Source organism: Fistularia commersonii, chromosome 8 (genome assembly GCF_037954325.1).
Source record: "Fistularia commersonii isolate RoL2024-O1a breed Wild chromosome 8, RoL_Fcom_v1.0, whole genome shotgun sequence".
NCBI classification, from domain to species: domain Eukaryota; kingdom Metazoa; phylum Chordata; class Actinopteri; order Syngnathiformes; family Fistulariidae; genus Fistularia; species Fistularia commersonii.
Genome location: NC_141291.1, coordinates 5652501 through 5668892, shown reverse-complemented (window position 1 = coordinate 5668892; position 16392 = coordinate 5652501). Strand labels below are relative to the sequence as shown.

Below are 16392 nucleotides of genomic sequence, written 5' to 3'. Positions count from 1 at the left end.
CAGACGAGTATTGATTTGCCACAGTATAAACAAGATGTCTTGGGAATAAATAAATAACAATAAATAAATACAACAAAAAATCTTTGTTTTATTTTGTTGTATTCTTTAAAGACCTCGGGGGCTGCAGACCTGCACCAATCACCTTTAACCAAACGTTCACCCTCTCAGTCACACCTATGGACGATTTAAAGTCTTTTTTACTCTGTGGAAGGAAGATGGAGAACCCAGAAAGGGGAGTCCATTCACAAAGGGATCTTCATAAACTCATAAACTGCAAATAAAGACAAATCTTCTGCTCCATGCTGAGCTGTCAATCATCCGTCCGGACCTTCAATCAAGTTTCTGGTGTTTCCCCGTATTCGACTGCTCGGAGGCGGGTCAGAGCCGAGGGCGAACGTCTGGGGGAGGGGGAGGATTATGGGTAATTCTGGGGATTTGAGACGTTTTCAGCGAAGGACCCAGATGAGAGGGAGGCGGTTTCTCTCTCGGGGATGAAAGCTAATTGAGACAAATGGGTTTTCTCTCTCTGATGCCGAGACCTTTTGTCTGGGTGTGATCCGCAGTTTAAGGAAACACAACGGCAATGTGGGGAAATTCCAACCCGAAGTTAATTTAGTTAAAGGAGTACTTCTGCGCCGGGGGTATGGCTGTCTGAGAGCAGGGAACTATGTATTTTTCAAACTAGTACTTATAAGAATGGAAAAATACCACTCGGTTTCCGATGTCCAAACTACTGCGCAAATGAAGAAGGGCAGTGTATTCATGAAAAATGTTTTTCTTCATACCTCGTCTCCTGCAGACATTTCCCAGAAGCTGCTCTTCTTTAAAACTGAAATGGAGTGCCTCCAAAAGGCGAAGGCGCCGCCGTAGGCTAACCGATTCTTCAATCGCCAGTCCCTCGGGGGACTCATTGTAAAAACCCAGCGTGGATCTCAGGATCTCAGGATTCTGAAATCACCGTGCAACATGGTCCAAGACGGATGAGCGGAACCTCGGACAGCACCAGCCTGAGGATGACTGTGGATGGATAACTATGACCGTCTCCTCAGTACCACCTACTTGATACGACGGGACGATCTAAAACCTCCGATCGGGACAATCAGTACCGATCAAAAGCTAAAAAGACCTATAACAGCATCCTGGGGGACACCATTGCCGATGTCCAGATAATCCAGATAATCCAGATAATGCCGATGTATACCATTGCTTTAAATCAGTGTCATACAGCGTAGCTTGATATACTTCCTATGCAAGGAATTTAACAGCACATCTCGACTCTGACCCCGATCACAACGGCAAAACCCCAAAAATCTGGGTCCAATTCTCCTATTTTTCTACTCTACAAGCTCACAAACAAGCTACTCCTCTGGTCTGAGCATCATCACTCAAGATTTGCTAGCACATGAATTCCTCTAAGTTCCAGCTGAAATTGACAGAAGTACATGGAGAACTTCCAAAAAGAGGAGGAAGAGTGGCAATGTTCGCGATGAGGTCTCGGTGGGACCTCGATCTTTGGGGACGGCGTGGCGCAGGTGGAGGAATCGTCTTTGGAACACAACAATCCTGGTTCGATTCCAGACTCCTCCTGTGTGACACTGAACCCCTTGCTGCTCAACTGGCGCTGGTCCGACGGCAGCCATGGTTCATCCATGATGGGTTAATTGCAGAGAACAAATTTCCCCGCGGGGATTAATGAAGAATAAACATAAAATCCCGGGGGACCAATGTTGGGTCCTTGTTGAGCCGGCACACAAATATAAAAATAAACTTCCAAGGGGGGCATCTTAGGACCTTTCCTGGTTCCATGGTCCTAGAAAACAACCTTCGTTTCAGGGGCGACGCGACATTTAGAGGTGGTCAGTAAACACGGGGACAGAGTTCTTCCTTCTGATCCAACGTGCCATGATTATTGACATGACGGGCCAAATGCCTGTATCTCTGCTGTACCTTGACTGTATCTATCGCTCTACAAGGACCTTTGTCCAATCTTGTTCCCGTAAGTTATTGGTCAAAGTCCGACCTTAGCTAATTTCTGCCTCCTTGTAACTGAAGAGGATTTAACAGGTGGTGTTGACACAGGAACGCGGCTCTTAGCTGGATTTAGCCAGTATAAACCAGCTAGTCGGCCCGTCGGGGAGATCACAATTAGATGTCGTCCTCAAACGTGAGTTTCCCATCAGCTAGGCTGAAGCTCCCCAGCTTTCAGAGCGTTAAGAACCAAAAAAAAAAAAAAAAAAAAAAAAATCAGCTAAGGTTTGTTGATCTGTAAATAGAGAAGTTGGATTCTCTGTTATCCATCGCGTTCCGCTGACAGGAGGATATCAATCACAGTGCTATTGGTCGATCTCTTCTTTGGGCAACCCACATTTCATGTAAGCGATCCCTCCTGTACAGCTGGGTGGGTTTTCCATTGTTGTGTACGGCTAGTGAAACTATTGCTTGTCCTTACTTTTGACTTATTTCAAAAACTACCAATAGATAGTCAATCCATCCATCCGCTCATAAACTATTCAGCTTATCCTAAACTCTGGGTTGTGAGGGTTGGAGCTCATCCCAGCCACCGCAGGGCCGGAGGCGGGGTTTAACCTGCACGGGTCAGCCGTCAATCGCTAGCGCCACACATTCAACCATTCGGCCTCTCAATCACAATTTAGTCCTTTTGAGACGGTTTTCAGATCGCGGGAGGACGGAGCACATGTAGAGCACCCGATTGGAACACCTGGAATGGAACCGGCAACCCTCAGTACAATTTTTAACTTATGGTCAAGTAAGAACAAAGAACCCAAAAGCGGTGTAAAACCACACTTTGGTGACTTCCAACTCGTCCCGCGGTAATTTTCGTGAAGAGTCTGATCTTTTCGATGAACTGAGGAAAGCGGTTCAAACCACTACCTGCGGAGGTGGAGGTCGGTGGCGGTGGGAATCCGAGGACTGACAATCACCCCCACGCTTGATTATTTCCTTGTCGCGCTGGAAAAGTCCGGGTCACTCAACGAAACAAATTTAATATGGTAATTAAGTCGGGGTTCACCCATCTCCCGAGGCTCGGCGGGGATGGATGATTTCATTCCTTGGCTATAAAATGTTAATTTATTCATTTAATTATCTTCTGCATCGCTGAGTTTTTATTTGTTTGTGTTGATTTTTTTTTTTTTTTTTTCAAAATGGACGCCACGGTGTTTTCCCCTGATGGAAGGATTCCGGCTGATCAGACGACTGACTGGAAGGAGACGAACCAAGACTTGGGGGTCTGGAGAGAAAACCGAGACGATGAGGTAAAAAGGCATTGAAAGGGAAAGAAGGGAGGGTCAAAGGTCACGGCGCTGATTGATTGTGCGTCATCGCCGAGCAGAGATTTATTCCAGTGGGTTCCCTCATGATAACCCCCCCCCCAACACACACACACACACACACACACACACACACACACACACATACTCATTAGCATCAAAACCATATTCCCCGGCTGCTGATTGGACCAGCGCCGACGAGACCAGGATGTGAAGAAGGCTCTGAGTGTGTGTGCGTGTCAGTGTGGGTGGATGGCTGTCTTTGTGTGTGTGTGTGTGTGTGTGTGTGTGTGTGTGTTTCGGGGGGGGGAGGAGGAAGAGGGCAGGCAGGTTAGGCATCATCATAATATGCAGAAGCATTTCCAATCAAATCACTCTGCCTCCTACTCGCCTCCAATTTGTGTGAGTTTGTGTATGTGTGTGTGTGTGTGTGCGCACCCCCACGCACCAATATTTAGAGGATTGTACTCCGAGCCTCTCTGCCCACTCCTGACCCCCAAAATATGACGGCGCCTGCAGCAGACTCTTCCTGCAGTTTTATGCAAAACAGGCGTCTCCGAAGTGGAATCCATCAGATGGCCGCTTCGCATCTTGTCGCCGTGGCGCCATTTCTCCTCCGGGCTGGCCAGACGGACGCCATGCAAACACGTGGCAGGAAGACGAGCGGGTTTCCGAATAAACGACTCATCTCGGTGGCGGGGATTCGTTCCACCGGCGACGCAGACGATTCGGTTTACAGAAAAAGCTTATTCATTTTATTCAGGTGTTTCTTGCGCGGCAGATTGAAGAGCGAAACGCTGAGAAACGATCGCCTGAAATTAATTTCTGAGTCGAGCCTTGGATATGCAACTGCAAACTGCTACGAACCAAACTGTGACTTTGCAAATCCTTTTCTTCCCCCTATTGTAATACAGAACTTTGCTTTGAGAACCAGGATATTGTTCTGCCAATGAAAACTCCACATAGTACACAAAGAACGGGAAGTAAATTTAAAAAGAAGGGTCACGACTTGACAGTGTGGGTGATGGGACAAAAGTAATAGACACCCAAAAGCACAACAATGGACCGTTTAAAGGTGCAAAGAACTTAATAAAGAGCAAAGTAGAATGTCTTTATGAGAATAAAATGTCAGACCATATGGGAATCAAAATACCAAAAAAAGATCTAACTCTGACATGAAAACGGAAACGGCATGACCAAGATATCAATATCAACCAGGTACACTTGATGATTGTACACCCTGAACATCCTTGACAGAACCCTCCATTTCCTCGTCCCCTGGCATCTCCCCCTTACCACTGCATGGAAAGGAGCCACTGGGGGCTCTGGACACTTGGATTATGGGCTTTAGGGACTTCCCAGAAGTCCGGGAAGGCCTGAAAGTGGCAAAAATACACTGCTGCTTTCTGAATTTGGACCCGCAAGATGTTGAGCGAGGCCATCAGGACTACAGGGGACTCCCTCTGGATCAAGGCTTGTCCATGCAGCGTTCCGAAAGACAAAATTTGGTTCTCCAGGGAGTTCTGTTGCGACTGACCCAAAGGTGACTGACTCCGACATGAACATGAAAAAAAGTACAAGTGACAAACTTGGTCTTGGAACAATTTGCAAAAGCGGTTACTTTGCAAATTCCAGAATTTTTACAATTGTTCTTATAATAGAAAACTTTGCTCTGACTACCCAAATATTGCTCTGCCAATAAAAACTTTGCAAGGTGCACAAATGCAATGTCCGTGAACTACACTTGTACACTACAAGTTTGTATTCATGGCCGCTTTCAGACATGAAAAAGTTTCAAGGACTCAAGTCTAAGAAAAGTCTCACTCTAGGAGTTCCACCAGTCAACAAGCACCTACGTGGCGTGAGTTCTCATCAAACCGTACGAAGATCGCTGCCTCTGACAAGCTTTTTTTTAATTAGATGTATGCTTGTCTGGTTGCCCCCTTCAACAAACAAAAGTAACTCCATAAACAACCAGCATTAGTATCCTAACTTTGACCGCCTGACGCCATATCCCATCTTTACTTTTCAGAAAATAACTAAAATTCTAATCTGCAAAATGCTTTTTTGCTCAGGTTTGGAATTTACAAGTTGATTTTTCTTAGCAAAATATTCAAAATTGTAAGAAAGTTGGCTCTGAGGAAATGACCAGAATATTAGTTTATATAGATATGTATATTTTAATCCGACCAATCAGAACAGAAATAGCCTGTAGGGAGTGCAAGCCAGCGTCGGTCCCAAGGCTTGATCACTGCAGAGGGTTGTCTCTGGAAGACCATCCAACGTAAAACAAAATATGCAAATCGAACAAAATACGACAAGGCCTGTGTCAACAAGCGATCAAAAAGACAAAATATGTGTGCGCGAACGGGAGGGACGCAAATGGAGCGGTGAGGCTTCAGGAAGCAGGGATGAAGAGGGCGGAGGATTTTAAGTTAAAAGGGTCAACGGAAGAAGATGGGAGATGAAGTCAGCCTGAGATGGTCTGGACATCCACTGAGGAGGGATGGTGAAGATCTGGGTGGAGGGGAAGGAGGCCGTGAATTCAGTTTGCGTGAGAGAAGAGCATTCGGAGGAGAGCGACGGTCGAGGAGGATGATTGGCTGTGGCGACCCGTGAAAGGAGCGGCGACGACGTCTCTGTTTCAAAAGCCCGACTTAGATATCAGACGCTGCTGCCTCGATACGTCGTCTATTAAACAGGCATCGGGATTTTCAAAATAAAAGGACCGGGGAGGGGTGACGAGATGAAGTTCAACTTTGAACCGCACGTATCTGACTATCTTTAAAAATCACATCTCCAAGTCTTTTTTCATACTGCCATCCAATTAATTACGACAGAGTTCATTGGCTGTCTGTTCTTCTATTTCTGCTTTTCTTTTTTTTCCCCACCAATCTTAATCCTCAACTTCTTCATCTTCCTTGTCTGTTTTTCATTCCTCTCTAATAAAACATAATTTTCCTCACCCACCCTACCCTTCCCCATTCCTGCTAATTATATTTGCCATGAATATATTTATAGCTGCATTATTAGAGGCTGCTTGCACCGTGGTGGCGGAGGTTCTGGTTCTAAGCTGCGGGATCGTGATTATGTTTAATGATGACACGAGCCGCCGTGACAGAAAACACCACTGGTAATTAGACTGCGGCTTTCTGCGGGCGGAATCACTTTTTAATGCGAGTTCAAATATAATTTAAAGGCAGAGCCTAGCAATAAAGGAGCGGGAGAGTGAGACGGGAAATGTAGGAGCTGTCGGGACGGCCATAAGAGTTATGAGGGAGGAGAAGAAGGAAAAAAAAAAAGAACACATTTTAATCCGCCGGTTTGACTCTGAGGGACAGTTTTATTAACCGGAGACAACATCCCAGAGGACGGTCTATTAACTGGAGACATGGCGTCCTGGGATCGGGCCATTAAGTGAGGCTGAGAGCTTTAGGACTGGTATATTAACTGGAGATGTGATGGTTTGGGACTCATCTACGAACCAAAAATAGGAAACGGAGGACTGGCATATTTACAGGAGATGTGGGGGTTTGAGACGTGTCTACGCACCGGAGACAGGAAGTAGAGAATTGGTAAAATAAGAGGGGACATGGGAGTTTTGAACTGGCCTATTATCCGGAGGTAGGAAGGGTAGGACTGCTATTTCAACGGGAACTACGGTGTTTTGGGACTCATCTATGAACCGGAAGTAGTAAGTTTACGACTTGTATATCTGGTTGCAATGTGGGGTTTGGACTCGTCTATGAATCGGACATAGGAAGCAGAGAACGGGTACAATAAGTGGAGATGTATTGCACTTGGACTGGCGTATTTAACAAGAGGTAGGAGGTGTAGGACAGCTATATTAACTGCGAGGTTTGTGACTCATCTATGAACAGGAAATAGGAAGTGGAAAACTGGAAATTAACTTGAGATGTGAAGTCTGAGTCTCTTTGATGAGCCAGAAATCGGTAGTAGAGGACTTGTCCATTAACTGGAGTTGCAGGGGTTTGGAGCTGGTGTATTAACCAGAGGTAGGAGGTCTAGGACTGGTATACTAACCGTAGATGCGGGGGAACCAGAAATAGGAAGCATAAGGCTGTTATATCAGTTGGGGGCGCGGGGTGTTGGGACTCATCTGGAAATTCAAAGTGGGAAATTTGAGATAAACAACTGGTATATTGTATAAGTTTTAGGACTGGTATATTGACTTGGGGTTCTAGGGTTGATGACAACTGAGGTCGGCCCAAAAATATTGCAGCACACAGGAATCGGGGGCTTCGGAAGAAAAAGGTTGGGTTGGCGTTGAGGTTCGATCACATCATGATAAACAAAAACGCAATCCGAGGATATTCAGACCGAAGAAATATTACCTATCTGTCCAAATCGGGAGGACGTACCAGACCAAACTCCGAGGGTAGACTAAGGCATCAATGGACCACAGGTCTAAGATACAGGTCTATGAACAATTGCTTTTTGGACTTAACTACCAGGTATCAACGGTTCAGGGTCCAGACGGTTATCGGGGTTTTTCGCCAAACATCTGACAAAAGCCTTATTAAAACGAGAATACGGTTCGATAGATACAACTAGAAAAAAAAAGCGGCTAGTGGTTTCCATGGGGATTGTTACCAAGTGTCCATCCCATGTGACCATGCTCACAGACAAACCCTCTTTATTTCCAATCAGTAATCATTATCCCGCACCCATAATCAGGAGCCAATCACAGCCGACATGCATGCCAGAGGCGGAGTTTAAACTGGACAGATCACCTGTCAAGTACTTGAGGGGATACGGCATTAAGTCGCTCAATTACACCAGTTTAGAGTCTTCAATGAACCTAGGTACTGTTATTGGATTCGTAGGAGGAAGACAGAGAACCCGTAAAGAACCTAGAAGGAACACATGAGGAGAACCTGTAGGTTCCACATAGGTAGAACTCAGTGGAATGTCCCACAAAGTATCATTAACCGACTCTTAAGACGCAGTTTCCGGAACATCACGTTGGGGTCGGACCTCTGCGGCGAAGGTTCAATTCCGTCTATCCAAGAATGACGCTTTCCTCTCCTTGGCGTTTTCTCTCCGACATTATTTCCCTCGCGCTCCTTTCAGATTTATGTTCCAGCCTCCGCAGACCTTCCTCGACATCGTCCCCCCACCGAGTTCATCCTCCCCTTGCCGTCCTTCACGTTCATTCTCCGGTCGTCCTCCCCCCCCCCACTTCATAACACTTTACGCCCTTCTCCACCTCCGTCGCTTTTCATTTCCCCCACCTCTGCTCCCCTGCCCCTCCCTCATCACTCTTTTACATTTATCAGCACTCTCTTTCATCTCTGTTTACATTTTTCACCACTTTCTGCCCCTCTTTCATCTTCACTTTCCCACCTCTAATCCCCTCATTTTCAGTCTCCTTGCTCCCTCCATCATTTCTACCTCGCGCTCTTTACTCTCCGACTAATGGGTCTCTTTCCGGCTGTCACCCGCTTTTGATTTCTTTTTACTCTTTCCACGCTCATCCACTCTGTCCGTCCTCGTTCCCTCTTGCCTGACCACTTGTGACCACCGATGCTTCGCCAGTCACGAAATCCCCTGAAAATAACCCGCAAAGTTAGGATACAATGCCCCGTTTCAAATTCTGTTTAAATTCACCAATCTGTTTAAGATCATTACTGCAAAAAAAAAAACAAAAAAAACCCTTGCCTGAAATTTTGATACAGAAATGTGAAAGAAGAATTCTCTGGCTGCCTTGCATGCTGCTGTGGGACGCTGGCGTGGGCGTGCGGTATATCAGTTTGTAGCAAATTTCAGCCCCGAGAAAAATCTGTCTGACGAAGGGAAACCTTTTGCTGAACCGCCGATGTGTTTGGTCACAAAGATACCGAAATAAGTGAAAAAGTAGGCAAACAACCGCGAGAAGTTAGCTGAGACAAAAAAGTCGGCGGATGAGCAAGTCAAGGTTGACGTCCCGGGACTGGCATTGTGGCGCGTGGGGTTAGCTGCTAATGTTAGCATTGACCAGACCGTGCTGTGTGTGGTACAGAGTAGCTAACACCACTCTCCAAACAACCTGGAGAGATCCACCACCAGAATCAGCCCTGGGTAACTTCCACATGAATTTCAGTCCTTGTGATTTAACAGGTTTCACTCCTCTGTTTCACATTCTGAGAAGTTTGGCTTTGACTTTTCACATCCTAAATCCGGGTAATCCCATAAAGTTCCTCCTTTGTCCTACCTAAGGATACTTCATTGGCATAACAACCTCCTCCTTTGACCTAGTTTTGGCCGATCAACCGGCCATTTTGCGCATCAATAATGCTATCATAACCTTGACCTGCACTTATATTTGGAAACCCCCCACAGGCCACTGGAACTAAGAAGCCTCCCGCATGAGGGATGAAATATCTTCGAGCAAAGAAATTTGATTCAAAAGAATTCACTGTGACCTGGATGAATGATGCACTCCACAGGCATGTATTCTGTCTTGCTGCTGCTAATGTTCATTCCTCTCCTTTCCAGGGCACACCTCCACCTCTTTAGATTTTCTTCCCTCCGTTCAGATCACAATGTTATCTGCAAACATCATGGTCCACAGAGATTCCTGTCTAACCTCATCTGTCAGCCTGTCCATCACCACTGCAAACAAGAAGGGGCTCAGGGCTGATCCCTGATGTAGTGCCACTCCCACCTTGGACTTCTCTGTCGCACCTAAAGTACACCTCACCACTGTCTCACAGTGTGCATACATGTCTTGCACTAGCTTAACATACTTCTCTGTCACTCTAAACTTCCTCATACAGTACCAGGTGAGCCGAGTACAGGTTGTTGTTCCTATATGGCTAATGTTGAGAGCATCCCCATCTCTGCCAACACACACAGGTGAGAAATGACTAAGGGTGTGCTGGAGCGTGATAATTCTCTGTGGGTTTGTCACCACGCGCAAGAGCCAATATGCTAATTAAAAAAAAAAAAAAACTTTTTTAAAGGCCAGAAACATTTTTTTTTTCAGTTGTGGCCTGCCTGCAGATACAGGCCACCGACAGCCAGACCTGGATTGGTTCCCGGCCCTTAAAACACCTGCTTAGTGTGATGAACTCCATCACCGCTGGAGCTCAGCGGACTCGGAAACAAGTCTTAACTCTGTTTGACGGGGTCTGCTGCTGCCCACCTCCACACCCACGGTATTGATCTCCAAACAAGGTAAAAGCCCTGTTGTTGCCTGGTTACTAATCACTCTGCATAATTTATGTCCCCCCCCATTACTAATTCAATGTTCAAGCTCAATAAGAGACGCCGAGTGTTTGGGTACATATTGTTTCCATAATCCATGCTCATTACTTCAGGGCCTGTTTGAAGAGGCACTCGCGCCGAAGGGGGGCGGGGGGGCGTCGAAGGATTCCAGACGTGCCGTCTCAGCCCGTTGCCACGGCTACGATGACCGAACCCGTCAGCCGGAAGGACACTTTTCAGACGGTGGCTGCCGCAATCGTCGGTACCGCGCGCCGTGGCTTGTTAGCGAGAATACCGAAGCGTCCTAAAAGCAGGTCGTGGGACCTCAGGTGGTGAAGCAGCTCCTCCTCCTTCTTATATGTGGCTGAATGACAAGCCTGAGAGAACTGGTAGAAGTTGATCAAACTCAAAGTTAGCGGATCCCACTTTCGTGCAGCAATGTCGACCAGGAAGTGGAGGCTCTTTACCTCCAAGACCAGTAATAATAAATCACAGTGTTTCCTGTTACGGTGAAGCCCTATCTAGACCGAGTATGGACCAACAGCAAGTCACCTCCGGCAAACCTCTGAAAGCCCATAATCACAAACAGGTTTGGTGTTTCAACAGGAAACAAAACATCAGACCTGGTTTTCAACCCCAAAGGAAATTGATGGTTTCCTTCCACAGCCTGTTCTGGGACGGTTAGCGTCAGCTACGTCAGTGGCCTCATGGAGTTATTGCCGTGTCGTAGGTTACTTTCTGTTCTGTATGAATTATAACCTCAAATATTTTTGTTTCTGAGTCTTTCACGATCTTTTTATGGTCTTTCACAAGTTGTTTGTGTTGAGACAAGTACACAAATACACTTATAAAGTCTTTTCTTGGTAGGTACCCTCAGCACTATGATTAAGTTCCACATGAGTCTTGCTCACAGGGTTGCAAGGGGGCTGCAGCCAATCACAACTGACACTGGGGAAGAGGCCCAGTTTAACCTGGTCTGGTTACTTGTTAATCAAGGACCCACAAACAGTAACATCCAGCCATTCACCTCTCTTTCTCACCTACGGAAGAATTTCCTTAGGTGAGAAGCAGGGGTCGGGAACCTTTTTGACTGGGAGAGCCATAAAAGCCAAATTTTTCTTGATATGTTTCATCGAGTGCCATATAGTATTTTTAACGCACAAAAAACGAAATATGTCTTACATATAGTGCGACCTCTGGATTTGCTCGGAGTCCTGCTTTGCTTATATTTGACCGTTTCATCTATGCAATTTTATCATAGCATATTAGACATACAAATGCAAATTCCTCTGTCCACGCAGCCTGGAATGCACCGTAGTCATCATCTTTTTTTTCTTTTTCGCCATCTTTTCCGTTACGAGGGTTGATGCGGATTGAGTAGTTGGCTATTTGATCAAATTCATTTCTTCACCTTTACAATGACCCGGACGTGCTCGGAAACCAATGGTTCCCAACCCGACCGACGGGTGACCCGTGAAATTTATCCTCAAAACTAATTTCTGTTTACTTTTAAAATGACACAGTATTATGAAGAAATCTTCTTCTTCTTTCGGCTATTCCCTTCAGGGGTCGCCACAGCGAATCAACTTTCTCCATCTAACCCTAAAATTATTATGAAGAAATATCTCAAGTATTTTAAAATCAGTTCCAAACTGATTTTTTCTTTTTCAACTCAAAATTGTCTGGGAGCCATATGGCATCACCGGAAGAGCCATAAATGGCTCGCGAGTCATAGGTTCCTGACCTCTGGTCTAAAGTGAACCTACTGACTATTTTTGGACAGTGTGAGGAGGGCAGAGAACCTGGGAACCCAGGCAGGAGAACTGAGCAGGAACCTCTCGCTGTGAGGCGAGCATACGAAGCGGCGCACAACCCTGTTGCCCGTGATTTGAGATTATCTTCTAAAAAGGTTCTCAAAGGTCAAACTCGGCGGGTCAGACGTTTTCTCTCTGCAGGCAAAAACCCAACGACGTTCCCGCAGAACCCCCTTCAGATCGTAAATAAACCAGATTGGCGCTGATGTTGGCCCGGTGTCAATCTGTCTTTCGCGAAAAAAAAAAGTTAAAAAAAAGGAAAATGTCAACTTTTCCAGCAGAGGATCAATTTCAGAGACGATGCTGAGCAAGCAAAGGTCACCTGCCCCCCCACGACATCCCAACCGCCTTTTTAACTACTGTCTTTCGCCACAGTCGTATTCCCGCCTGTGCACCCGCCGCTAACCGACCTGTCCATAAATCATTGTGAAGGCGGACGGGTGGAGTCTGCCAATACTCCGTATGGACCTGCTAATGGTGAGGAATGAGCGCAGGGCTGTTTGAGACGTGGCACGAAGCAGAGACGGGCCTCAGAAGGCCACGTATTACAGCTATTGGTCTAAGCGACAAAACCATGCGCCGTCGGAAGGAACCGGCTCCCCGTCACCGACGCATTTGGAAATACTCCGAGTCACTGCAGAGGCAACGCAAACAGACTTTGACCTCGGACATGCACCTTCTGGACCAGATTTACCATTGGTATTTAAGCCAATCCCAGCTGACACTGGAGGCGAGAAGCGGGGTTTAACCCGGGGACAGTCACTTGTCAATCACCGGGCCACATATAGAGGCACCCAACCATACACTGTGCTGTGCATCAACGGAGAATAAAAAAAAAAACATAAAAAACATAAAAAAAATGACAGCTGTTTCCAAAAACCTGACATGACGTCTGGGGAGATCAGTGAAGCCGATTGGTCCCGTTGCCCAGGATACCTGAGTGATGACTCAGTGAGTTATCTATGGGGGCCCCCGCTGCCAAAAATGGAGATGAACTCAGCGTTTGTAGCCGCCATAAATCTACCTGTCGTTCTGCTGGAATAAGCGGATTTTTTTTTAATTTATTACTTTTTGAACACGCACGCGCCCCAAGCACAAAACAGGTAATCCAGTTGGTTCCCTTCCAAATTATGAGTGTTTATAGATGGGGATGGGGCGCTGAGGTCAAACTGAGACTGGCGGAGGGGCTGGGAGTGTTTCTCTGACACTCGCGCCGCCATTAGCATACGCGAATCAGAAAAAAGTGATGGTGAAGCGGAAAGTTCCGCCGTGAATAAAAAGTGGAGGCTTTGCATCTAATAACCGCCGCCGTCGCTTGGAGGTATGAGGGGGAAAAAAAAAACTGCTTGTGTTCTTCACTCGGAGGTCAGCGGCGCAACGTCTCGTACTTCCTGTTCTATGCTGCAGAGGAGGGGAGGAGCATTAGGACGGGTTTATTTCATGAATAATCAGGACTGGGAGCTTAAAATGTTAACGTTGATAAATTAATTTGAGAAAAAACAGTTTGGAAAATGTAGGAATTTTAAGAACAACGTGTCTGAGTATCAGAGGAGCACCTCCATCCTTCGTTAGCACCTCAGCGCTAAACATGTATGCAAGCCCTTAATACTAACTTTGTACTAGCATGCAGGTCGGTAATGTTAACTTTGTCCTAGCACTGTCATACTAACTTTGAACAAACATTAACTGGAAAAGTTAGTCATGCGAACTTGGTACTAGCTCAGTGGTGCTAACATTGATGCTCAGTGATGCTAACTAAGTGATGGTAACGGCTCAGTGATGTTAAAGTTGTTAGCTTTCTACGAACGCACAAGTCGGTAATATTAACTTTGTATTTGCATGGAAGTCCGTCATGCTAACTTTGTACGGATGTGCGGGACAGCAATGGTAAATTTGCACTAGCATGGAGGTCAGTAATTCTAACTTGAAATGAACACGCAAGTCAGTAATGGTAACTTTGTACAAGAACATGGGTCAGTAATTCTAACTTTGTGCAAGCTCTGATGCGGATAACGTTGTCAGTAGTGTAAATTTTGTACGAGTGCATAGGTTGCTAATGCTAGCTTTCTATGAGCACACAGGTCGGTAACGTTTAGTGTGTATGAGTGCACAAATGGTAATGCTAACTTTGCATTGGAAGACAACAGTTATAGCAAGCCGGCGGAGTGTCGTCAGTCAACACTCACCCACATGTCGGGGTTCAAATCCAGAAACCACATGTCAAAGTCCACGTTGGATAAATCGACCAATCAACTAGCGAGATGGATCACTGTGGACAGTAGATCACGTTCCTCTCTGTGGCAGAAGATCAGGGCACACGAGAGGTCCTCAGGATCGATTCAGCCGATGAGAATTACAAATGGCCAGTGAGAATTATGTACAGGCATCCAGAAGGACAACGTCAAAACAAATCCCGCAGCTCGAGGAGGATGGAAGAGGAAGCGACACAGATGTGTCTCCTGCTATCACCTAATGGTCTGAGTCATAGACTGAAGTGTAAGCTGATTGGTTCATTCATCCAACAAACTTACATTGTTGTTTCCTTGTGTCAAATATTGAAATTTGACTGATTTTAATTCGTGAAAGGGTCGCCGGGGCAGCGACTTGGGGTTCAGTGCCCGAACACACTTCGAAATGCAGACGGGAGGAGCCGGGAATCTTTCAATTTTTTTTCTTTCTATTTTTTCCTGACTATTTATTTCTATTTAATAAACATTCTACTTTTATTTATTTATTAAAATAATCTAATTTGATTTATTTTTTTTAAATAAACAATGTATTTTTTTTTTCTTTTAACTCGAGTCCCACCCTTGGCAAGAAGAAGTTGTTTTTTTTTCCCCTTTTTAGGAGTTTCAGGTGCCTGGATTTAGAGGAAATGTGTCTTCCTAGAACCGTCACATAGGTTTCATTAGCCTTTTGCACACTGTAGGAACTTTTTTGCAGCACCAGGAAATTTCAGGAACTCGCAGCATAGGAACCAGGCACCATAGACCTCAGTTCCTAAAACAATTTTAGCTCCTACTCCCAGGCAGGGTCTTTTAACGGTGCCATAGGAACTCATGTGATTGGCGCAACTCATAAACCACACCCATGTCCAGAAACTTCCCGGAAAACGCAGTTTTTAAAAAGTACTTTGTACAAGTACTTCTTGCCGCAAAATGGCCAGAACCAGCGGGAAATGGACCGAAAAAGAGCTCCAAGCTCCTCTGGCCTGCTACCCCTCAGAGGAGTTTGCAGGGATCCTAGTTTAGCTCAGAGTTAGCTAGGAGAAAATAAAAACACTTCAACTCTAAAGTGGTCCCTCACTGCCTGTCGGAATGCAAAAATCCAAGGTTCTCTTGGAGGAGGGTAGTTCCTGGAACAGCAATCGAGCTGAACATTTCGTTGAACTGTTCAATCTGAAAGCGGTTAAAAGCTTAGGTTGATGCAAAGAGTTGACACCTAATGGCCAGTCAGTATCACCAGTAGAAGCAAAAAACAAAAAGTTGAGACTTGAGACTAAATGTTGCAAAAATATCAAATAATATCCCTTTATAACATTATTACTGCTATTGTTTTTTGGTCTTTATTAAAGAAATAAAGTAACATCAATATTTTATTGCTGCATGAATAAAACATCAAAACTATTCCGATCAGAATATTTCAGCTCAGTTCATCCGGATACCTTTCATTATTTACATGGAATTATGTCCAAATGTAAACTTATGGGATAAAGATGATGAACGTGAAGATGGACATGTGACGTGAATGTTTTTAAGGTCACACCGTGGCAGCAGTAAGGTGGAAGCATCAATCATATCGCTCTGCAGGGCACTGCTGTCGGTTTGGACGTGCACACTAACACACACACACACACACACATATATAGATAACAGACTTTTTTTTTTCATACATCAGCATATACAAGTGCTTCAAACACACTCTGGTGGCTGGCTCCCCTCTTATGACATGGCTCCCCTCATATATTTGTTTTTCCCCTATGACGGGGCAAATTAAAGTTGATCACACACACACACACACACACACACTCGCAGGTGTGTGAAATCCGGCTGTAATTATTGGTGGATTAGCGGCAGCAG

The 16392-nt window shown here is 45.5% G+C and overlaps 1 protein-coding gene across 4 annotated transcripts in view; it reads right to left on the bottom strand.

Annotated features, from left to right (window-relative positions):
• The window catches only part of fars2 (phenylalanyl-tRNA synthetase 2, mitochondrial), a 102712-nt gene that overhangs the window by 38244 nt on the left and 48076 nt on the right, over positions 1 to 16392 (bottom strand). The gene's annotated exons all lie outside the window — the stretch shown is intronic.